This window comes from Mesocricetus auratus, unplaced genomic scaffold (assembly GCF_017639785.1).
Source record: "Mesocricetus auratus isolate SY011 unplaced genomic scaffold, BCM_Maur_2.0 Super-Scaffold_100041, whole genome shotgun sequence".
Taxonomy (NCBI): domain Eukaryota; kingdom Metazoa; phylum Chordata; class Mammalia; order Rodentia; family Cricetidae; genus Mesocricetus; species Mesocricetus auratus.
The window spans coordinates 2,572,222-2,597,878 of NW_024429218.1; the positions used below are offsets into that span (position 1 = coordinate 2,572,222).

General features: G+C 39.7%; 1 protein-coding gene and 1 non-coding gene across 3 annotated transcripts in view; one reads left to right on the plus strand and one right to left on the minus strand.

Annotated features, from left to right (window-relative positions):
• The window catches only part of Iqcm (IQ motif containing M), a 466,620-nt gene that overhangs the window by 22,323 nt on the left and 418,640 nt on the right, over window positions 1–25,657 (plus strand). For both annotated transcript variants that reach the window (XM_040734846.1, XM_040734847.1), the window contains exon 2: window positions 11,703–11,808. The gene's annotated coding sequence lies outside the window, so the exon portion shown is untranslated. The remainder of the gene's footprint in view (window positions 1–11,702; window positions 11,809–25,657) is intronic.
• Window positions 11,668–11,877, minus strand: LOC121135732. The gene has a single exon (XR_005872840.1). It is a non-coding gene; the product is annotated as a small nucleolar RNA U3 (small nucleolar RNA).

The following is a 25,657-nucleotide window of genomic DNA, read 5'->3' on the forward strand; positions in this document are numbered from 1 at the left end:
TCAGGTTTTTCAGTTTGATTCCATTGGTCTATCTGTCTATTTTTGTGCTGATACCAAACTGTTTTCAGGACTATAGCTCTATAATAGAGCTTGAAGTCAGGGATGGTGATGCCTCCAGATGTTGCTTTGTTGAGCAGGATTGTCTTGGCTATCCTGGGTTTTTTGTTTTTCCATATACAGTTGAGAATTATTCTTTGAAGGTCTGTGAAGAATTGTGCTGGGATTTTGATGGGGATTGCATTGAGTCTGTAGATTGCTTTTGGCAAGATTGCCATTTTTACTACATTGATCGTACCTATCCAAGAGCATGGGAGATTTTCCATTTTCTGGTGTCTTCCTTAATTTCTTTCTTTAAAGACTCAAAGTTCTTGCAATACAGGTCTTTCACTTGTTAGTTAGTGTTACCCTAAGGTATTTTATGTTATTTGTGGCAATTGTAAAGGGTGATGTTTCTCCGATTTCTTTCTCAGGCTTTTATTATCTGTATATAGTAAGGCTACTTATGTTTTTGAGTTGATCTTGTATCCTGACACTGTAGACAGCCTTGTCTTGTTCCTGATTTTAGAGGAATTGCTTTGAGTTTCTCCTACTTTAGTTTGATGTTGGCTGTTAGTTAGCTGTATATAGCTTTTGTTATGTTTAGGTATGTTCCTGTTATCCCTGATTTCTCCAAGACCTTTATCATGAAGGGATGTTGAATTTTGTCAGAGGCTTTTTCAGCATCCAGTGAGGAGATCATGTGATTTTTGTTTCTCAGCTGTTTTATATGGTGGATTACATTGATGGATTTTTGTTTGTTTAACCATCCCTGAATCCTTTGGATGAAACCTACTTCATCATGGTGGGTGATTTTTCTGATGTGTTCTTGGATCCAATTTGCAGTATTTTATTGACTATTTTTGCATCAATGTTCATGAGTGAAATTGGTCTGAATTCTCTTTCTTAATTGTGTCTTTGTGTGGCTTGGGTATCAAGGTTATTGAAGCCTAGTAAAAAATAGTTTGGCAAAGGCACTTCTTCTTCTACTGCATGGAATACTTTGAGGAGAACTGGACCTGGGCTTTTGTTTTTTTTGGTTGCGAGACTTTTGATGACTCTTTCTATATCTTTAGGGATTTCAAGTCTATTTAAATTGCTTATCTGCTCTTGATTTAATTTTGGCAGGTTATATCTATTCAGAAAATTTTCCATTTCCTTTAAATTTTCTAATTTTGTGGAGTACAGGTTTTCTTTTTTTTTATTTTCCAGTTTAAATTTAGATAAGAAACAAGGTTGCTTCACAAGTCAGTTCCAGGTCCCTCTCCCTTTCCCTCCTCTCCTCCCGTGCCCTCCCCCCCTTATCCCCTCATTCCCCCAGGGAGGGTGAGGCCCTCCATGGGGGTGTCCATAGTCTGTCATTTCATATAGGGCAGGGCCTAGACCCTTCCCCAAGAGTTCAGGGTGAGAGTGCACTTCACATTGTTGGAAGGGAACCAAAGTCCGTGTGTATACTCGGGATGGGTACTGATCTGCTACCCAAGGCTCAATAGATTCCCTAGGCCTCTTCACTGACACCCAGATTCAGGGGGTCTTGATCAGTCCCATGCTGGATTCCCAGGCTGATGCCTGGGATTCAAGAGTTAACCTTTGTCTGGTCAGCTGCTTCTGGGGGTTAAACCAGCCCAGTCTTAATCCCTTTGATCATCAGTCCTACCTCTCTGTTACTGGCTTTCTTGAGTTCAGCTCAGTACTTAACCAAGGGAGTCTGCCTCTTCTTCGATCAGCCACTAAATGAAGTTTCTGTTTCCCAGACCCTCTGGCCATAGGATTGTAGGCTGGCACTCCCCAGATCTATGTCTAAAATCCATATATGAGATAGTACATGCTATGTTTCTCTTTTTGTGACTGGGTTACCTCACTCAGGATGGTTTCTTCTAGTGTCATCCATTTGCCTGCGAATTTCATGATTCCATTGTTTTTTTCTGCTGAATAGTACTCCATTGTGTAAATGTACCACATTTTCTCTATCCACTCTTCGGTTGAGGGACATCTACGTTGCTTCCAAGTTCTGGCTATTACAAATAAAGCTGCTATGAACATAGTGGAATAGACATCTTTGTTGTATGAATGGGCATCTTTTGGATATATGCCTAAGAGTGGAGTTGCTGGGTCTTGTGGTAGGTTTATTCCCATTTTTCTGAGGAATCTCCATACTGATTTCCAAAGTGGCTGAACCAGTTGGCACTCCCACCAGCAATGGAGGAGTGTCCCCCTTTCACCACATCCTCTCCAGCATAAAGGAGTGAGATGGTATCTCAGAGTTGTTTTAATTTGCATTTCCCGGATGGCTAAGGATGTTGAACACTTTCTCAAGTGCCTCTCAGCCATTTTAGACTCCTCTATTGAAAACTCTCTATTTAGTTCTGCAGCCCACTTTTTAATTGGGTCCTTTGATGTTTTGGAGACTTGCTTCTTGAGTTCTTTGTAAATTTTGGAGCTCAACCCTCTGTCAGATGTGGGATTAGTGAATATTTTTTCCCATTCTGTGGGCTGTCATTTTGTCTTGCTGACTGTGTCCTTTGCCTTACAGAAGCTTCTCAGTTTCAGTAGGCCCCATTTATTAATTGTTGATCTCACTGTCTGTGCTACGGGTGTTATATTCAGGAAGCTGTCTCCTGTACCAATTCGTTCAAGGGTACCACCCACTTTCTCTTCTAAGAGGTTCAGTGTGGCTGGATTTATGTTGAGGTCTTTGATCCATTTGGACTTAAGTTTTGTGTATGGCGATAAACATGGATCGATCCGCATTCTTCTACATGCCAGTCTCCAGTTATACCAGCACCATTTGTTGAAGATGCTTTCTTTATTCCATTGTATATTTTTAGCTTCTTTGTCAAAGATCAGATGTTCGTACATGTGTGGGTGAATACCCGGGTTTTCAATTTGATTCCATTGGTCTACCTGTTTATTTTTGTGCCAATACCAAGCTGTTTTCAGGACTGTAGCTCTATAATAGAGCTTGAGGTCAGGGATGGTGATGCCTCTGGATGTTGCCTTGTTGAACAGGGTTGTTTTGGCTATCCTGGGTCTTTTGTTTTTCCATACAAAATTGATTATTGTTCTTTCAAGGTCTGTGAAGAATTGTGCTGGGATTTTAATGGGGATTGCATTGAATCTGTAGATTGCTTTTGGCAGGATTGCCATTTTTACTACATTGATCCTACCCATCCAAGAGCATGGGAGATCTTTCCATTTTCTGAGGGTTTCTTTAATTTCTTTTTTTAAAGATTCAAAGTCTTACGATACAGGTCTTTCACTTGTTTGGTTAGCGTTATGTTGTTTCTGGCAATTGTAAAGGGTGATGTTTCTCTGATTTCTTTTTCAGCCCTTTTAGCATCTGTATAAAGTAGGGCTACTGATTTTCTTGAGTTAATCTTGTAGCCTGCCACTTTGCTGAAGGTGTTAATCAGCTGTAAGAGTTCCCTGGTAGAGTTCTTTGGGTCATTGATGTAAACTATCATATTGTCTGCAAACAGTGAAAGTTTGACCTCTTCCTTCCCAATTTGTATCCCCTTGATCCCCCTTTGTTGTCGTATGGCAATAGCTAGAACTTCAAGTACTATGTTGAAAAGGTATGGTGAGAGTGGACAGCCTTGTTTTGTTCCTGATTTTAGAGGAATTGCGTTGACTTTCTGTCCATTTAGTTTGATGTTGGCTGTTGGTTTACTGTATATAGCTTTTATTATGTTTAAGTATGTCCCTGTTATCCCAGATCTCTCCAAGACCTTTATCATGAAGGGGTGTTGGATTTTGTCAAAGGCTTTTTCAGCATCTAGTAAGATGATCATGTGATTTTTGTTTTTCAGCTTGTTTATATGGTGGATTACGTTGATGGATTTTCGTATGTTGAACCATCCCTGCATCCCTGGGATGAAACCTACTTGATCGTGGTGAATGATTGTTTTGATGTGTTCTTGGATCTGATTTGCCAGTATTTTATTGAGTATTTTTGCATCAATGTTCATGAGGGATATTGGTCTGAAGTTCTCTTTCTTAGTTGTATCTTTGTGTGGCTTGGGGATCAAGGTTATTGAAGTCTCATAGAAAGAGTTTGGCAAAGACCCTTCTGCTTCTATTGTGTGGAACACTTTGAGAAGAATTGGTATAAGCTGTTCTTTGAATTTCTGGTAGAATTCTGCAGTGAGGCCATCTGGACCTGGACTTTTTATGGTTGGGAAACTTTTGATGACTGCTTCTATTTCCATAGGTTTTATAGGTCTATTTAAATTGCTTATCTGTTCTTGATTTAGTTTTGGCAAGTGATAGCTATCCAGGAAGTCATCCATTTCCTTTAAATTTTCGAATTTTGTGGAGTACAGGTTTTCAAAGTATGACCTAATGATTCTCTGGATTTCCTCAGAGTCTGTGTTATGTCCTCCTTTTCATTTCTGATTTTGTTAATTTATGTGTTCACTCTCTGCTGTTTGGTACGTTTGGACAAAGGTTTGTCTATCTTGTTGATTTTCTCAAAGAACCAACTCTTCGTTGCATTGATTCTTTGTATTGTTTTCCTGGTTTCTACTTTATTGATTTCAGCCCTCAATTTGATTATTTCCTGGCGTCTACTCCTCCTGGGGGAGTTTGCTTCTTTGTGTTCTAGAGCTTTCAGCTGTGATGTTAATTCTGTTCAATAGCTTTTCTCCTGTTTCTTCATGTGAGCACTTAGTGCTATGAACTTCCCCCATAGCACTGCTTTCAAAGTGTCCCATAGGTTTGGGTATGTTTTGTCTTCATTCTCATTGAATTTGAGGAAATCTTTAAGTTCTTTTTTTTATTTCCTCTTTGACCCAGGGATGGTGCAGTTGAGCATTATTCAATTTCCATGAGTTTGTAGGTTTTCTGCAATTTGTGTTGTTGTTGAATTCTAATTTTAAAGCATCTTGGTCTGATGAGATGCATGGAGTTATTCCAATTTTTTGTAGCTGCTGAGGTTTATATGTTGCCAAGTATGTGGTCGATTTTTTAGAAGGTTTCATGTGGTGCTGAGAAGAAGGTATATTCTTTTTTATGTGGATGAAATGTTCTATAGATATCTGTTAATCCAAGTTGGGTCATTACTTCTATTAGACCCTTTGCTTCTTTGTTGAATTTCTGTCTGGTATTCCTGTCTAGTGGTGAGAGTGGTGTGTTGAAATCTCCCACTATAACTGTGTGGGGCTTTAGATGAGATTTAAGTTCTAATAATGTTTCTTTAATGAATGTGGATGCCTTTGTATTTGGGGCATAGATGTTCAGGATAGACACTTCATCTTGGTGTGTTTCATCTGTGATGAGTATGTAATGACCTCCTTCATCTTTTTTGGTTGATTTTATTTTAAAGTCCAGTTTGTTAGATATTAGGATTGCTACCCCTGCTTGTTTCTTGGGTCCATTTGATTGAAAAATTTTTTCTCAACCTTTAACTCTCAGGTAATGTCTGTCTTTGAGGGTGAGGTGTGTTTCTTGTATGCAGCAGAAGGAAGGGTTCTGTCTTCGAATCCATTCTGCTAGTCTGTGTCTTTTTTTGGGGTGAGTTAAGGCCATTAATATTGAGGGATATTAATGACCATTGATTGCTCATCCTTCTTTGATTTGCAATGGTTGTTGTTGGTGGAATTATGTGTAGAATTTCACCCCTTTGTTCTTTTGGCTGTTGGTAGAGAGGGATTCTCTAATGCCTATGTTTTTCTGGTTGTAGTTAGCTTCCTGGGGTTGGAGTTTTCCTTCCAAAATTTTCTGTAGGGCTGGGTTAGTGGACACATATTGCTTGAATCTAGTTTTGTCATGGAATATCTTGTTTTCTCTGTCTATAGTGATTGAGAGCTTTGCCAGGTATAGTAGTCTGGGCTGGCATCCATGGTCTCTTAGTGTAGGTAGAATATCTATCCAGGACCTTCTGGCTTTCAGAGTTTCCATGGAGAAATCAGGTGTAATTCTGATAGGTCTGCCTTTATATGTTACTTGACCTTTTTCCTTAGCTGCTCTTAATATTCTTTCTTTATTCTGTATGTTTGGGGTCTTGATTATTATGTGGCGAGGGGATTTTTTTTTGTGGTCCACTCTATTTGGTGTTCTGTAGGCTTCTTGTACCTTCATTGGCATGTCTTTCTTAAGGTTGGGAAAGTTTTCTTCTATGATTTTGTTGAATATGCCTTCTGCCCCTTTGAGGTGGATTTCTTCTCCTTCTTCTATACCTATTATTCTTCGGTTTGGTCTTTTCATAGTGTCCCATATTTCCTGGATGTTTTGTGTTAAGGGTTTGTTGGATTTAAGGTTTTCTTTGGTTGATAAATCCATTTCTCCTAGTGTATCTTCAACACTTGAGATTCTCTCTTCCATCTCTTCTATTCTGTTGGTAATGCTTGTATCGGTAGTGCCTGACTGTTTGTCTAACTTTTCTATTTTCTGCCTTTCTTCAGATTGTGTTTCTTTTAATGTCTCTATTTCAGTTTTCAACCCTTGCAGTGTTTGCATTGCTTCTTTCAATTTTCTGTTTATCTTTTCGTTCATTTGACACCTTTTATGAATTTTTTGGTTTGTTCTTTCTTCCATTTCCTGCCTTTTTTGGTTTGTTTCTTCTTCCATTTTTTTCATTTTTTGCTTTGTTTTTTCTTCCATTTCTTGCATTTTTGCTTCGTTTCTTCTTCCATTTCCTGCCTTTTTTGGTTTGTTTTTTCTTCCAATTCTTGCATTTTTTGGTTTGTTTTTTCTTCCATTTCTTTGAGGGATTTTCCTATATCCTCTTTTAGGGCCTCTATCATTTTCATCAAAGTGCTTTTAAGGTCGTTCTCTTCTGCTTCGTTCGCATTGGAATGTTGGGGCCTTGCTGGTGTGGAGTCTCTAGAATCTGGCGGTGTCATATTTGTTTTTCTGTTGCTGAGTGTGTTTTTGTATTGTGTCTTTCCCATCTCTTCTTCTAGTGGGTGCAGAAAGAGCCCCTTACTGGTCTGGGGACCAGAGTTCCCTTTTGGTGGGTGCTAGCAAGTCTGATCATCTGGTGGTTCTTCTATTCCTTGTCCAAGTGCTGGTCCCGTGGGTGGAGAAGAAGAACAGGAATCTGGGGTGCTTAACCTCCTACCTGATCCCCTATACCCTATGCTGGGTCCTGTTGTACCTGATCCGGAACCGCTACTCCCCTGGTCTCCCTGGCTCCTCTGGTTTCCTGGTCTCGTTGGCGGGAGAGAAGACCTGGAATCTGGGGTGCTTGGCCCCCGCCAGGATTGGGAGCTCTGTGCAGTTCCCAGGCAATCTGCACGCACTGGACCACAGGACGGGAAGCAGGCCTGTTTACCTGATGCTGCTGGAGGAACAGCTGCTTCCCTGGACTCCCAGCCTCCTCTGGTTTCCTGGTCTCGTTGGTGGGAGATAAGACCTGGGGTCTGGGGTGCTTGGCTCCCGCCGGGATTGGGAGCTCTGTGCAGTTCCCAGGCAATCTGCAGTCACTGGAGCACAGGCCGGGAAGCCGGCCTGTTTACCTGATGCTGCCGGAGGAACAGCTGCTTTGGAGTACAGGTTTTCAAAGTATGACCTGTCGATTCTCTGTATTTCCTCAGTGTCCATTGTTATGTCCCTCTTTTCATTTCTGATTTTGTTAATTTTCGTGTTCACATTTTCCATATGGCGAGTTTGGATAAAGATTTTTCTATCTTGTTGATTTTCTCAAAGAACCAACTCTTCGTTACATTGATTATTTGTATTGTTTTCCTACTTTCTACTTTATTCAGTCAGCCCTCAATTGGTTATTTCCTGGGGTGTATTCTTCCGTGGTGAGTTTGCTTCTTTTTGTTCTAGAGCTTTTATTTGTGCAGTTAATTCTCTAGTGTGACTATTCTCCAATTTCTTCATGTGGACATTTAGTGCTATGAGCTTTCCTCTTAGCACTGCTTTCAAAGTGTCCCATAGGTTTGGCTATGTTGTGTCTTCATTCTCTTTGAATTGTAGGAAGTCTTTAACTTCGTTTTTGGTTTCTTTTTTGACCCATGAGTGATGCAATTGTTCATTATTCAATTTTCATGTGTTTGTAGGGTTTCTGCAATTTGTGTTGTTGTTGAATTCTAATTTTAAAGCATGGTAGTCTGATAAGATACATGGAGTTATTCCAATTTTTTGTACGTGTTGAGTTTTGTTATGTTGCCAAGTATGTGGTCGATTTTTGAGAAGGTTCCATGTGTCCCTGAGAAGAAGGTTTGTTCTTTTGTGTCTGGATGGTATTTTCTATCAAACCCATTTGGGTCATAACTTCTGTTAGCTCCTTTGTTAAGTTTCTCTCTGGTAGTCCTGTCTAGTGGTGAGAGTGGGGTGTTGTATTCTCCCATGATTAGTGTGTGAGGTTTTATGTGTTGTTTGAATTTTATTTATGTTTCTTTTATGAACGTGGGTGCCTTTGTATTTGTGGCATAGATGTTCAGAATCGAGACTTCATCTTGGTGGATTTCTCCTGTGATGAATATGAAATGACCTCCTTCATCTCTTTGGATTGATTTCAGTTTAAAGTCTAGTTTGTTAGATATTAGGATTGCTACCCCTGCTTGTTTCTTTGGTCCATTTAATTGGAAAATGTTTTCCCAACTCTGAGGTAACTTTTGTCTTTGAAGCTGAGGTATGATTCTTGTATGCATCAGAAGGATGGATTGTTTTTTGCATCCATTCTGTTAGCCTGTGTCTTTTTATGGGCAAGTTAAGACCATTAATATTGAGGTATATTAATGACCTTTGATTTCTCATTCTTGTTTGTTTTGGAATGGTTGTTGTTGTTGGAATTGTATGTGGATTTCCACCCCCTTTCTGTTTTGGCTGTTGGTTAAGTGGGATTATCTATTGCCTATGTTTTTTCTGATTGTAGTTAACTTCCTGGGACTGGAGTTTTCCTTCCAGAACTTTCTGTAGGACTGGGTTAGTGGGGATGTATTGTTTAAATCTGGTTTTGTCATGGAATATCTTGTTTTCTCCATCTACATTGATTGAAAGCTTTGCTGTGTAAAGTAATCTGGGCTGGCCTCCATAGTCTTTTAGAGTTGGTAGAATATCTATCCAGGAACTTCTGGCTTTCAGATTTTCCATGGAGAAGTCAGGTGTAATTCTGATAGGTTTGTCTTTATATGTTATTTGTTCTTTTTCCTTATTTCTAAGTGTTCTTTCTTTATTCTGTATGCTTGGGGTTTTGATTATTATGTAGCGAGGGGACTTTTTTTGTGATCCACTCTATTTGGTGTTCTGTAAGCTTCTTGCACCTTCATTGGCATGCCTTTCTTTAGATAAGGAAAGGTTTCTTCTATGATTTTGTTGAATATGTTTTCTGCCCTTTTGAGGTTGGTTTCTTCACCTTCTTCTATACCTATTATTTCTAGGTTTTGTCTTTTCCCAGTGTACCATATGTCCTGGATATTTTGTGTTAGTGATTTGTTGGACTTAAGATTTTCTTTGGTTGATGAATCTCTTTCTCCTAATGTGTCTTCAAGACCTGAGATTCTCTTTTCCATCTCTTATATTCTGTTGGTTAGGCTTGCATCTGTAATACCTGACCATTTCCCCAGTTTTTTTTATTTCCCTTATTCCTTCAACTGTGTTTTTTTAAATATCTTCACATCAGCTTTCAACGCTTGCACTGTTTGAATTGTTTCTTGTAATTTTTACTTTGTGTTTTCCTCCTTGTCTTGCATTTGTTGGATTTTTTGGTTTGTGTTTTCTTCCATTTTCTCATATCCTCTTTGAGGGCCTCTGCCATTTTCATGAAAGTGTTTTTAAGGTCATTCCCTTCTGCTTCATCTTCATTGGGGTGTTCAGGTCTTGCTGGTGTAGAATCTCTAGACTATTGTGGTGTCATATTTGTTTTTTTCTGTTGCTGAGTGTGTTCTTATATTGTAGAAAGAGCCTCTTCCTCTCCTGGTGGGTAGGTGACCAGGGTTCCCTTTCGGTGGGTGCAAGCAAATCCAATAGTCTCTGGACTCCGCTCTCTGTTCCAGGCCCTCTGCCCTGAGTGTGGGTGGGAGTAGATAGGCTCTCTCTACAGGCTCCTGGTTGCTTCGTTGTCTGGGGTCCAGTCGACCTGGTTTCAGTCCCCAGGACAGGAGATCCGAGAGCAGGCTAGCGGGAAGAATTTGGGTCTAACATGGGGACCCGGAGCTCACTGCTGCCTCTGCCCTGAGTGTGGACAGAAGTGGACTGGCTCTCTCTGCAGGCTCATGTTCGCTTGTTTTTCTTGGGGTGACTCGACCTGACTTCGGTCCCCAGGCCAGGATATCCGAGAGAGGGCAAGCTGGAGAAATTCCCCCGAATTGTCTGGTCCCGAATTGCTTGGTCCCGCACAGCGTGGAGAAGAAGACCAGGAATCTAGGGTGCGTAGGATCCCGCTCGGAGGGGATCCTCAGTGGTTGTCCCCAGGCACTGGAATGCAGGCCCAGAAACAGACCCCGAATTCCTGGTCCCATGAGTGGAAAAGAAGACCAAGAAATTTGGGTGTGTAGGCTCCTGCTGGGAGGGGAGGCTCAGTGGCAATCCCCAGGCACTGGAAAGCAGGACCAGATACAGACCCCGAATTGCCTGGTCCCTCGGATGGAAAAGAAGACTAGGAATCTGGGGTACATAGGCTCCTGCAGGGAGGGGAGACTCAGTGATGGTCCCCAGGCACTAGACCCTTCTTCCATTTCTTTAAGGGATTTTTCTCATTACCTCTTTGAGGATCTCTATCATATTTATTGTTTTTAGGGTCATTCCCTTCTGCTGCTTCTGTGTTGGGTTGTTCAGGTATTGCTGGTATGGAGTCCCTAGACTATGATGGTGTCAAACTGATCTTTCTCTTGTTGACTGTGTTCTTACACTCTCATCTTCCCACCCCTTCTAACAGTAGGTACCAGTGGGGCCTCTCCATCTCCTATTGGGTACAGTTCCAAGGTTCTCTTCTGGTCGATCCAAGCCATTTCAATACTCTGTTGGCTCTCTTCTTCTTGTGTGTGGAGGCGGGTCTAGTAGGGCAGCATTGGCAGAGTCTGTATGGGCTGTTCCACTAGGATGGGTTCCCCTGTGTGCATTCCCCAAGCCTCTGGTGGCTCCAAGCAGTGCACCGGAGGTTGGGTTGGAAACAAGTCCATGCTTACCTTCTCCCATGGGTGGAGGCGTGACTAGGATGCTGGCATACTCTGGATAGCCTGGTCTGCCTGGATAGGTTCCCCCATGCCTGTGCAGTCAACAGGCCTCATCAGGCTCCGAGCAGGGCACCAAGGTGGGCTGGAAACAGGCCTATGTTTACCTCCCGGACTAGCACCTTGATGCTGGCAGACTCTGGATGGGCTGGTTTGCTAGGACAAGTTCCCAGTGGTGCAGTCCCCAGGGTTCAGAAGATTCCAAGCAGAACTCTGGAAGGTTGGCTGGAAACAGACCCATGCCTACCTCTTCCCGTGGATGGATGCGAGACTAGTACCTCAGGACGCTACTAGCAGGGCACTGGAAGGCAGACCATTTTCCTGACTTTTATTTACTTTATTTCTGATATGTTTTCTAGAGTAAAAGTTGTAATTGAAAATATCAAAATTTTAAATATTTTCTTGTATGATTTCTGAGCTTTAGGTCAACCTTAGACTAATCCCAATAAAGAAATATTCTGATTAAAATTGCTATCTTTTTTTCTTTTCCTTTTCTCAAATAGGAAGTCTCTCATATGATGCTTTCTCTCTCTAACTCTCCCAAAGGGAAGAAGAACGATCGCCAATGGCAGAAGGTTGTTGCAGCATAGCCACAGGAAGAACTTGCTTCGTGCTCAGGAGAAAACAGCACACTTCAGCCTCCTGCTTTTAGGTACTCTACATGTTCATAGGAGCTTCTCTACTAGTGAACGATAGGGGTGGTCCCTCAAAGTACAGTCTTTGGAATCATAAATGGTACCATTTCTGTGGAGTGAGCTTCTTGTGCAGGATAATAGGAAAGCTGGTTTGTGTGTTGGCTAGTTTTTTCTACTTGATACCTGGCTACCTCAGTTGAGGAATTGCCTTTATGAAGTTGGTCTGTGGGGTGCTTTTTGTTTTGATTGATGATTGGTATGGTATTGCCTAGATCATTGTGGGTGGTGTCACCAACCAGTGCAGGCGGTGTCTTGAGTTTGTATAAGAAAGAAAACTGAACAAATCACGGGAAGCAAGCCAGTAAGCAGCATTCTTCCATTGGTCCCTGCTTCAAGTCCTACCTTGGCTTTCGTTAGTAATGGCTTATAGCCTGTAGACCAAATCAACCCATCACTATTCAGATTATTTTGGCACATGGTGCTTATCATAGCAAGAGGGGCTGGCCTGCTCTGACTCTCCTCTTCATCTTCTGATATGGAACCCTTATCTGTTTTACTAGAGAGTTAGCAACCAGTGCCATAATTTTTCTTGCATTATTATATGCATCTTGAATTCTTTTCACACATTAACACAAACCATAATCAGAAGGAAGATTTAAACACAAAACCAAAACAGGAACAAACAAGAACAAAACCAGAGACTTTGAGTCCTACAGCCAGCCTAAAGCTCTACACTCAGAGAGGCTCTTTTTGTTTGGATAGATTTGTTTCTCATATTTTTTTTGTGAGCCTAGCCTTTAATGGCTGAGCCGTCTCTCTAGCTCTAGATTTGTTTCTTAAAGGCAGGATATGAACTATGTAGCTCAGGCTAAACTTGAACTTTTGATTTTCCTGCCCTTTTAATCAATGTTGAGTATACAATTGTGTGTTACTCTTGTCCACTCTCCAGAAGAGATCAGGATTCCAAGTCAGGCATTTTATTTTATGTAACTTTTAAACTATTGAAAAATTTCAATTCTAATCTTCTATGTCATTGACCTTTTGTTCTAAGGAATATATATATATATATTTAAATATTTAAAAGGTAGTTTCTTTCCACTTTTATTCAAGTCTCAATAGCCGAGATACAAGTTTGGTAAATAGACCCTGACATCATTGGATCGCCTTACTAACTTTGTGTTCTTTGAGAGTTTGTAGTATTCCCGGTTCAGCTCTGAGATGTTTTCGCCATCTTGCATCACTTTTTCTCTCTTGGAAAGCTTTGTGGCAACCAGACATTTCCCCCTGGTGAGATCAATGCAGAAGTTAGGGGCATCTCTAGCTTCATTTCAACCTGATAACCTTCATTCTTGCTTTGTTACCTCTTTGACAAGGAGAATCCAGCAAGATTTAAGAGAGAAAGTAATTACTAAAAAGGAGAATAGCTGGGGGCTTCATTGGGATCCACCCAGATTTCTAGCCACTTTTCATGTCTAGAAAATCTCTAAGACTTCGAAACCCTGCATTCTTCAGTTTTCTTTCTACTAGTCTACTTTTGAGGCATTAGATGTTACAGCTTTTGTATCAAGTTCTAGTATCTAGAAAAACCATCAGATTTTACAGACAGACAGACAGACAGACAGACAGACAGACACACACACACACACACACACACACACACACACACACACACACACACACACACCACATATTCACAGGTCCAAGCTTCTGAAATCAGTTTCGAGGGTGATACAGTATTGAAAAGTTGCCTTGTAAGTATTGGTGAATTATGATTAAGGTCATGGAAAACACATTGCTTTTTCTTATCTTGTGATTTTGGTTTATTTGTCTTGCAACGGACAAGGTTGCCCATTTGTTAGTGTGTGTTTTCTACCTCAGTGTCTGGGAGCTTGTACATTGTTGGTACAAAGTTGGTTTAACTGTGTTATATTTCACAGGAAGTATCTGGTCAGAGATGTATTTTCTGACATTTCTATGTGACATTATATTGTCTTTAATATAGAGAAGATTCCTAGTTTTAATTTAAGAATACTTACCTTCATGAACAATGTTGTGGTTTCAAAGGACTCCCAGGAATACAATAGAAATATGAAAATTAATAGTGATCAATCAGCTTCATTTAGGGGAACAGAAGTTAAATAGTTTAGGTAAAGCGCAGTGGATAAATAGTGATTGAAAAGATGTACTCTGTTTACCTTCTTTTTGAGCTTTTTTTCAAGGTAAGCCAACGATTCTAATGAATTTTATTAAAAATTATTCTTAATTTTAATTATACAGAGGAATCCTTCAACATTTATCTGAATAGCACAAAGAAAATCCTTGAAAGACTCTAGCTAGAATGAGAGCCAAATGAACATGGGCTTCAAGTGCCGAGATTTAGAATAAATGCCAGGGTTAAGCTGACCACTGAAGTAGTCATGTGTTCACCCCAGCTGTCCTTTTTTTCTGTCTCAGAGTAACTGGAAACTTCATGCGTTAGTAGGGCCTCTGAGCTTGGGTCCTAGTAGCACTGTCTTCAGCTTCCACATCGTTGCCATCTTAGACTGGACAATTCTTGGCTATTCTGTGTGTTTTAGTGTGGTTATGGTCATCTCTGGCCTGTGTCCACTCTGTGATAGTTGTGCTACCCCAATTGGGAACTATTTCCAGGAGCTGGGGAGATGGTTCCTCAATTGTAATTGCTAACAACTATGCAAGCATGAGGACAGCTGTTTGTATTGCCAGAATTCGTGCAACAGTCAGATGGACACAGTGTCTGTAATGCTGGTATGCTGGAGGGTTTGCAGGGAATCCCTGGAACAAGACTGATTAATCAAACTAGCTGAAGTTCAAGCTTTCGGTTAACTAAGAGGCTCTACCCTAATATATAAGGAATAGAAGGATTGAGGAAGACACCAGTGCCTTCCTTGGATACATGAGTGTGCACACAGACAGACAGACAGACAGACACACACACACACATACTCACAGACACACAGATAGACACACACACATACACACACTAGTGTTTTCATACTGTAAGATATGAGAATGTTATCAATTGGTGTGGAGTTGTGTGCTTCACAAGAAAGGAATAAGCTCAGAGTGAAAACTCTTACAGTGCAGGATTCTAATATACTCCATTGTCTACATGAGTTAAAGGCTGCTGCCCTATTTTAAGTAGCATTGCATATTCATCACCCTGAATTATAACTACCTCCATGAAGTTTGGCAAGTTCATTTACTTATTTGAGCCTCTTAAAACTTTACTTCTAAAAGTTGAGGGCTTTTTCTGTATTCAAAACCTTCAATGTTTGTGCTGAACCATTATGACTGGTGTCAGCACAGATGAATCCTGCTTTGAGAGACATCTTCTAAAGAGAATAAATAAGCTCATATTAATTTCAAAGAACTAGACTTTTTCCTTTTAAAGTCAACTCTATTGTGCTTAAATACAGCTTTTTAGAGTTTCCTTAAACACAGAGATAGTAAATAACTTGAGATAGGACTGGAGGTTAAATATGCCATCAGAAAAAAACCCTTGATTTTAATTGTATGTGATTCACATTCCAGTATAATAATAGATAGGATCTTTGTCAGCATTATATATTTCTTACTCTTGATTACCTTTATTCTTTGGGTCAAATGCTAATTGTGGACTCAAGGGATAGATCAAATAAATTATTCTGTGAAATTATTCTTAAGGGTTTTTGGAATAGAGGTGAATGGTTACTTTTGGAATGATCACTCTAATCTAATCACCCTGGGAACCTGGTTGATATTTGCCATTTATTATGAAAAAAGCTGTTATGAATTCTAAAATCATACAAAAATGATCAGCTTATTGTTTTGGAATAATACAGTGTAAAGACAGCATTGTATCCACCTTAAGGTAACTGCCCTGCCCCTTAAATTGAGATAACTATCCTGGTATAAAGACTGGATTGTTTTTTTTCAGAACACACTGAAAACAGTTCTGGTGATGAGAGATCATTTTCTAGAGCTGCTTCTAACATAACATGACTAACTTCAAGGGGAGAATGTTAGCTACAGACTTCCAGCATGATTCTTAGTATGGCAATACCAGCATAAATTGTCATTTACAATGACATTATTTGACCAATATCTGATGGGAATCTGTGCTTTAATATTTTGTTTTGGAATGTCTTTAATTTTAAAACAAATTTCTTCATGTCTGACAAGTTTGGGTACTGAGCATAAAATTTTATTTTTATTAGTATCAAAGAACCTGGCTTTGAAAAATGTGGGTGATAGGAATTCACACGGAGGATCCTATGGTTCTGTGGCAAACAAGCACTTTGCCTGATGAATCATTTTCCCTGCTCAATAATAATTCATTCATTTATCCCTCCCTTCCTTCCTCCCTCCCTCCCTTCCTCCCTCCCTTCCTCCCTCCTTCCCTCCCTCGCTCCCTTCTTCCCCCCCCTTTCTGGGTTCATTTACAGAACCTACATGGCAACTTAAAACCATCTGTAACTCTGGTTCCTGGGGATCCTATGCCCTCCTCTGGCCTCTTCAGGCTCCTGCACACATGTGGTGAATGTACATACACTTACACACATACACATAAAAATAAATATATTAAAAATAAAGGCAAACAATAAATCACTTCTCATCTCCTTAATACATGATACCAGGCAGGGAAAATTACACAAAAAAGTAGTTGTAACTACTTCTAATCAATTTTACCAACAGTGCTATTTCAACCATTTAATTATAAACCTTATAAAATGTTTAGATGATATGTAGCTATGTTTTATGAAGACACTCTGAAAATATTTCAAGGAATAGGTGTTTTAGAAAAGAGAGAGGGGGAGGGGCAGTATCTCGAAGGCAGAATTGCTGAGAGACTGAATCCTAGTGTGACTCTTGTAGAGGTTCCTTTAAGTCTGTGTCTTATACGCATCTTCGAGATAGAGAACTATATCATGCATTTTTGGTGATCTTTCTCATGTTCCAATTGTTAAAAACATGTAGTTAATCTTAAAAGACTACCTGTACCACTTCGACGTGACAAAGGATTTAGCCCTGTCATAGTGATATTTGATGTGTAAGGGTGGCTCTTGGGAATTTGGCACCAAGTTAAAGGTGGCATTTGAATTTATCGGTTCACCCAGAGGAGTATTAAACCATACCCTGACTTCTGAAGTCTGCTTCAAAGTCGAACGCTTCCCTTTGAGATCACTTTGCTGCTCACTTACAAAACTGGAAAAGGGCATTCAGTCTCTGCTGTACTGTAGTACAGACTGCCAACAGGGATAATTTAAGGGCCCCTCAGAAGGACCTTCTATCAAAACATCTTCCTCAATGAAGCCTATATGTTTCTTTTTTCTTTCTTGAACTATTGAAATTCTGCCCATTGCACATTCACTTATATTAGTGTCCTCTTTAAAAATATGTATTCCAGGGAGGGTTAGTCCATTAATCAATCATTCACTGTCCAGTGTGACTTAGTTTAATTAAATTGCTTTTCTCCAGGTAATGGAAGTTCTGATGAGGGTCAAAATGAGAGAAAAGAGAAGTAATTCTGTCCCTGGGGCAAGCCTTAGCAGAGTGTCAAAGTGGCTTGCTTCAGTCATCTGAAGGGCAGTGTGAGGCCATCAGACACCTGGGGTCAGGAAGAGAAGATACAGAGCTACAAAAGAAAGGAATAAAAGGGGAGAATGTTCAGATTCAAGACTCCCTGTTAATATTACTGAACACTCTGCTTAAACAGTTTTTTAAATTTAGGTTATATTACTGACTCTGATCAATCTGCAGTAGCACTCAAAACTACATATAGATGTTTTCAGCTTGTATTCATGTGCTGCTTTGAGCATTTGTGGTGCACATTTGTTTTCTTTAAGATTGACTTCATTCTAATGGATGCTTTTGGCAACTGACCCCCATATGTGCACAAGTGCACACTCACAGACACACAGACACACACACACACGAGTGTGCACACACATGCACACACTCCCTCCTCGTACACACATGCGTGTGCATGCACTTGCACACACTCCCTCCTCCCCCACACACATATACACACGTGTGTGCATGCACTTGCACACATACATGCACACACTCCCTCCTCCTACATACACATACACACACGTGCTGCATGCACTCGCACACATACATGCACATACACTCCCCCCTCTCTCACACACACACACTCCTCTCACACACATACACACACATGCACACACATTCCCCCCTCACACACAGACATGAACACTCACTCCCCCTATTACACACACACACACACATGCACACACACTCCCCCCTCTCTACACACACACACACACACACACACATGCACAATACTCCCCCCTACACACACACATGCACACACACTTGGGGTATGGCTGTGGAGGAATATGTAACTTAAGATTAAATCTGTGTGCTCAGCTTAGTTTGTAAAGCTGATTTTGTGGAGGAACCCAAAACATAGTAAAGTGGTTGGTTACAATGTTCTCTTAAAGACAGGTTACATTTAAATATGCTGGCACAGAGCAAGACCCCAGATTTAGTACGTAAGTCCCACATGATCTCAAGGCATATTACTGTATTATTGACTAGACAGTGAGGTCCAGCAGAAGTTTAGGCTCTTTGAAGGCAGGAGGTATTTTCAAAAGAAGACATCACTACACTGTCCCCAACCCTCACCTGCCACTCCACATTGTCTGCTCCATCCACTTGCCGCTCCAGGTCCACTAGACACTTGAGAATGCTCATGGTTTCCTGGTCTTTTGTAGCTTATCCACTTTTTCAGTTCTGTGTTTTCTTTCTTTACCTTTAGGTCCAGTTGAGTGTGATTCGTGAGAGGGAAATGTAAGTGTGCTGATTCTGACATTCTCACCCAGGAATAGCATGCATTTAAAATGTTATATCACTGAAACTTATCCTTTGTTTTAAAGAAATTCTGGCGGCACAAATTTAGGTTTAAGTGTCTGATTAGTTTATTGTTTCTTCCTCATTATCCCTTATGGGGTCTGTCATGAGAGGAACACTAGACATATCCAGTAAATTCTTAAAGAAAATTCTTAATGAATGGGTAATTTTGAAGCCTACAAACATGAACCATAGCTGAATGTGGTACAGCTGAATGTGTGCAAGTTTTGTTGTGGCAGATTTGTGTTCTGGCAAAAGGAAAACAACTACAACCAAACCCATCCTTATTTAAAAGAAAGCATAGTGGTTTGAATAAAGCGGCCCTCATAGGCATGTAGGGAACGGCACTATTAATCAATGTGGCTTGTTGGAGGAAGTGTGTCATGAGAGGGGGAGCTTTGAGGTCTCAAATGCTTAAGCCACATCTAGTGCAGCGTTCACTTCCTGCTGCCTGCGGACTCAGTCGTAGAACTCGCAGCCTCTTCTCCAGAACCATGTCTGCCTGCATACCACCGTGTGTCCTGCCATGAAGATGATGGACTAAACTGAAACCATACGCCAGTCACAATTAAGTTTTCCTTTATAGAGTTGCTGTGGTCATGGTGTCTCTTCACAGCAATAGATACCCCAAATAAGACAGAAAGCATGTTTGAAATAAATATTCCTTAAAGCAGTCCTTGTTTCTTGCCTGATCTTGTAGTTACAAAGCAGGAAAGGACATAGGGAGTAAAGAGAAGCTGGTGACATTAGAAGAGGGGACAATAGATGGGGCAAACTAAAGACCTAACAAAAGGGGAGAAGAGTACCTAAGGATAGTCAAAAGCAAGCTTCCCCATCACCTTCCTCTTGCTGCCTTTAACAGAAGATCTGAGATGGATCTGACACTTAGAACTGCAGACTGACAAAGACAAACAAATCCCAGATCTTGTTTATACATTTGGTAGATGTCTTAGTTTCCTCTGTATAGATAATTCAAGAAGGTAGCTTGCATTATATTATCTAAACCAGTGGAATGTTATGTAAAGCAGCAAGTGAATGCACGCTTCTCTTAATATTTCTTAGTTAGGTAATCAAAAATATGCCACCAAGGGATTTGTGCTAACTCTGTATATATAATCACTGTGAAATTTGATGTTTTGATGTCGTTGATACCTAGTTGAGGACATAGGCAAGTTTTGCCTCTTTTCAAGGTCGTTTAGTGAGCGTGGTGTTGCTCCAGCACTGAAGCACATGGAGCTCTGGCATCAGGATGGAAAAGCCCTGAAAGCCTGTGGCTCCTCTACACACTTTGGACACCAGTTGGGAGCATCGTTCTAATGTTGCAGCATCACTTGTATCTTCCATGACTGCATTTGAGTGTTTATACAGTTATGGCCACTATGTATAAATACTCCAAGTAACAAAAAGATAGCTAGAGATGGGTCAAAGAGACAAGTATAGATCACTTATGTATTAAAATGTTCTGTTGTTTGAAGATTATCAGTAATGTACTTCAGGGAAAATTGAACAGAAAAATTATTTTTAAAAATCCACATCTTTTGCTCATGAATTGGTATCTAAATTTGTAGTGATGAGCTTGGCTAAACATGTGACTTTATGAATATTATAATTTTTAATTATAACGCCTTTCAAATTAACATCATATAATATGTGCTCCTGCCTGAAATATTTGTATTTGATTTTAATCATGCTGAATTGCACTGTAATTGTATAAATAGTCTAACACCATCAAAAATAGATTTCAAATGCATATTCCATTTATACATATGGTAAAATTTCTCAAGTGAAATAAAATGCTGCTAATCTTTTCATTGACTCTAAATATGGGCTCCCTTCTGATATAACTAATGTAACCCACACTGTTCAGTAGAGAACAGAAATGTTAAATCAAACATGAAAAAAAGTGGCTGAAAGTATTTCATTACCAAACCAGTTCTGCAATTTCCACAGACTTGTGGAAAATGTTATTCACCTCCCAGGAAAAGCTTTGGCAGAGAGCTGGGTTTTGCTTGGCACCCTCTCTGCCTGAGTTTGGTCCCTGGTTCTCTTGTTCTGTGTTGGCTGTGTCCCCCACACTTACTTCATGTGCTGAAGAAGAGCGATTAAATCTCCCAGCCCTGTGTATTTATTTGCTTACTGGCATTTGATCTCTGTGTTGGCTTAAATTTAGAATTCGTGTGTGATAGCTTAAATGTGTGCTGTTTGCTGTCGTATGGTATTTGGCGTTTTGCTGCTCATTCTGTGATAGGCTCTCCATCAGTGCTTCACTGTAGTACAAAATAAGGACATACGCACAGGAAGGTTATAGTTTTATACCGTGAACCTTTTAGAATTCTCAATCATTTACAAGTATAACTGTAGAATAATACATTAAAATAACTTCAGGTTAAGATGGTAAGGAGGTCCAGTGAAAGGAAGATGGAAAAAGCAGCAAAAGGGCATCATAAAATTTATCACTAAGCAGCATCACCTACAGTGATTTATTTGTCATGAAATATGAAGAATGCATGATGTTGTTGGCACTTATATTGGAATTTTGTACATAAATAAAATTAATTGCACTTTATATTACTTTTCTTCTTAGTGACTTAAGGTTTAAATTTTCTGAAATAAACATTGCTGTAAAATTAGGTCAATGATCTAATATATAACAGGGTATTTGTGTAAACTAATATTTGCTTTATGTTAATATTGAGGATAATATAAACACTAAAATTAAGTGATTGAATTAACTGCCTCAGCCCTAGACTTCATTTCCACAAATATAATCTATCTTAGGTGTCTATTAATTTGATACCAGATGGAAATGAGTTGCATGTGGGTGTATGTTTACCTTGATATGAGGCCTGACCCCAAGTTGTCTCCAAATAGAATTTAGAGTTAATGAGCAGTTCTATTTCATTATCACCTTTGTTATTAAGACTTTGGCTTATGTTCTAGGGAGAATTTCATCTTTAATTATGCAAGAATTCTCTGTTTAGCCTTTAACTCTTAATTTAAGGACCAGGTCATCATTGCTTAATTACCATCTCAAACTATCTCATAGAGTTGTTAAACTCACCAGGCACTTCAAGATTTTTTATATCAGAGAACATGTTATGAATTTGTCCTCTTATTGTACTGGATTCATGGTAGAAGTTGTATGTAAGTGATTTTATTGTTAAGACTGTAATTAAAGAAACATTTATTTTTTGTATTCTCTGGGTTTCTCAGGGAAACAGACCCAGTGAAACACCCACATATATGTACAGATATAAAACAGTTGTTCAGGAATTGATTTTCACTATTCTGGAGGTTAGCTAAAAGAAGAGACCTAAGAATGCCAAAGATGTAAGTGTCTTTTAATTTGAGGTCATGAGGACTGGGCAGGGGAACAGACTGTTGAAAACCTGAGAACTTAGGTGTGGGCAGACTCAGGGTGGTCCTTTTGGGCAAGGCAGATCCTCTCTAGGTACAAAAAATGCCAAGAGAGATGGAGCAATGGGGTGTAGAGAGTTGGGGCTCAGAGCAGGACCCCCACTCACCTTAAACACTGGGAAAGGACCAGAAAGCACTGAAGACTGAGGTGTGGGCAGACTCAGGATGCACCTGCCAGGATGGGCAGGTCCTCTCTAGGCACAGAAAACGCCCAGGGGGGGGGGGGAAAACATTCTGAGTCAGCCCACACCTCAGTCTTCAGTGCCTTCTGGTCCTTGCCCTGTGCTTAAGGTGAGTTGGGGCTCTGCTCTGAGCCCCAACTCCCTTCATCCCCCCTGCTTCTGTATCCCTGGGCATTTTCTGTGTCTAGAGAGGACTTGCCCCACCTGGAAGGATCACCCTGAGTCTGCCCACACCTCAGTCTTCAGTGCATTCCGGACCTTGCCCTGTGCTTAAGGAGAGGAAGAGACCCCACAAGCTCCCACTGAGAGAAAGGATGGAAAGAAGGCAATATAAAAACACAGCTGACAACAGAGGAACCAGTATGACACCACCAGAGTCTAGAAACTCTACACCAGCAAGACCTGAACATACTGACACAGATGAAACAGAAAAGAATGACTTTCAAAACAACCTCCTGAAAGTGATAGAGGCCCTCAAAGAGGATATGAGAAAATCCCTTAAAGAAATGAAAGAAAACACAAACCAAAAATGCAAGAAATCAACAAATCTCTTAAAGAAGCAAGGAAAGCCAAGAAAAATAATCAAACAGATGAAGGAAACAATTCAAACCTGAAAACTGAAATGGAGACAATAAAAAAACATAAACCGAGGTAACGCTAGAAATCAAAAGGCTGAATAAACAATCAGGAACTACAGATGCAAGCATAACTAACAGAATACAAGAGATGGAAGACGGAATCTCATGCACTGAAGATAAACTAGAGGAAATAGATTCATCGACAAAAGAAAGCCTTAAATCCAACAAATCCTTAATACAAAATATCCAGGAACTATGGATCACCATAAAAAGACCAAATCTAAACATAATAGGTATAGAAGAAGTTTAAGAAGCCCAGCTCAATGGTGCAGAAAACATATTAAATAAAATCATAGAAGAAAACTTTTTCAATCTGAAGAAGGAGATGCCTATGAAACTACAAGAAGCTTACCGAACACCAAATAGACTGGACCAAAAAAAGTTCCCTCATCACATAATAATCAAAACACCAAATATACAGAATATAGAACGAATATTAAAAGCAGCAAAGGAAAAAGGCCAAGTAACATATAAAGGCAAACCTATCAGAATTAAACACGACTTCTCCATGGAAACTATGGAAGCCAGAAGGTCCTGGATAGATGTTCTACAAGCACTAAGAGACCACAGATTCAGGCCCAGACTACTATTCCCAGCAAAACTTTTAATCACTATACATGGAGAAAACAAAGTATAACATGACAAAACCAGATTTGTGCAATATGTATCCACAAATCCAGCCCTACATAAAGTTCTAGAAGGAAAACTCTGCCCCAAGGAATTTAACTACACTCAAAATAACATGGGAAATAGATAATCTAACTTTATCAGAAATAAGAAATAGGAGGAAAAACTCACACACAAAACCACCACCAGAAACAGATCCAAAGCAAACAAGAATCAACAATCAATGGTCATTAATATCCCTGAATATCAATGGTCTTAACTCACCTATAAAAGACACAGGCTAACAGAATGGATACAAAGATAGAATCCATCCTTCTGCTGCATACAAGAAACATACCTCAATTTCAAAGACAGACGCTACCTCAAGGTTAAGGGTTGGGAAAAAACTTTCCAATCAAATGGACATAAGAAGCAAGTGGGTGTAGCTATCCAAGTATCTAACAAAATAGACTTCAAACTAAAATTAATCAAAAGAGATGAAGAAGGTCATTTCATATTTATCATAGGAAAAATCCATCAGGAAGAAGTCTCAATTCTGAACATATATGCCATAAATATAAAGGCACCCATGTTCATAAAAAACATTATTATAATACAAATCACACATTAAACCTCATACAATTATAGTGGGAGACTTCAACACCCCACTCTCACTACTGGACAGGTTCATCAGAACGAAACTTAACAAAGAAACAATGGAATAACAGAGATTATCACCCAATTGGGTTTAACAGATCTATAGAACATTCCACACATACAAAAAAGAACATACCTTCTTCTCAGCAACACACAGAACCTTCTCTAAAATCTACCACATACATGGCAGTAAAGCAAACCTCAACAGACACAAAAAGATTGGAATAACCCCCTGTATCCTTTCAAACCACCACGGATTAAAATTAGAATTCAGTGTCAACACAAATCACAGAAACCTCACAAACTCATTGAAATTGAACAATGCTCAATTGCATCACCACTGGGTAAAGGAAGAAATAAAGAAATAAAAGACTGCCCAGAATTCAATGAAAATGAAGGCACAACATACCCAAACCTTTGGGATACTTTGAAAGCAGTTCTAAGAGGAAAATTCACAGCACTAAATGCCCACATGAAGAAACTGGAGAATGGCCACTCTAGAGAATTTACAGAACACCTGAAAGCTCTAGAACAAAAAGAAGCAAACTCACCCAGGAGGAGTAGACTCCAGGAAATAATCAAATTGAGAGCTGGAATCAATAAAGTAGAAACAAAGAAAACAATTTAAAGAATCAATGAAACGAAGAGTTGGTTCTTTGAGAAAATAAAACAAGATAGACAAACCTTTATCAAACTTAACCAAAAGACAGAAAGAGAACATGCTTATTAACAAAATCAGAAATGCAAAAGGGGACATAACAACAGACACTGGGGAAATTCAAAGAATCATCAGGTCATACTTTGAAAATCTGTACTCCACTAAATTGGAAAATCTAAAGGAAATGGATGATTTTCTGGCTAGATATCACTTGCCAAAATTAAGTCAAGAAGAGATAAACAATTCAAACAGATCTATAACCCCTAAAGAAATAGAAACAGCCATAAAAAGTCTTCCAACCAAAAAAAGTCCAGGGCCAGATGGTTTCAGTGCGCAATTCTACCAAAAATTCAAGGAAGAGCTAATACCAATACTCTTCAAATTGTTCCACATAATAGAAGCAGAAGGATCACTGCCAAATTCTTTTTACGAGGCTACAATTACACTAGTACCCAAACCATACAAAGACACAACCAAGATAGGGAATTACAGACCAATCTCCCTCATGAACATTGATGCAAAAATACTCAATAAAATACTGGCAAATCAATTCCAAGAACACATCAGAAAAAACATACACTAAGGTCAAGTAGGCTTCATCCCAGGGATGTAGGGATGGTTCAACGTACGAAAATCCATCAGTGTAGTCCACCATATAAACAATCTGAGAAAGAAAAACCATATAATCATCTCACTAGATATTGAAAAAGCCTTTGACAAAATCCAACACCCCTTCATGATAAAGGTCTTGGAGAGATCAGTAATAACAGGAACATACCTAAATATCATAAAAGCTATATACAGCAAACCAACAGCCAGCATCAAACTAAAT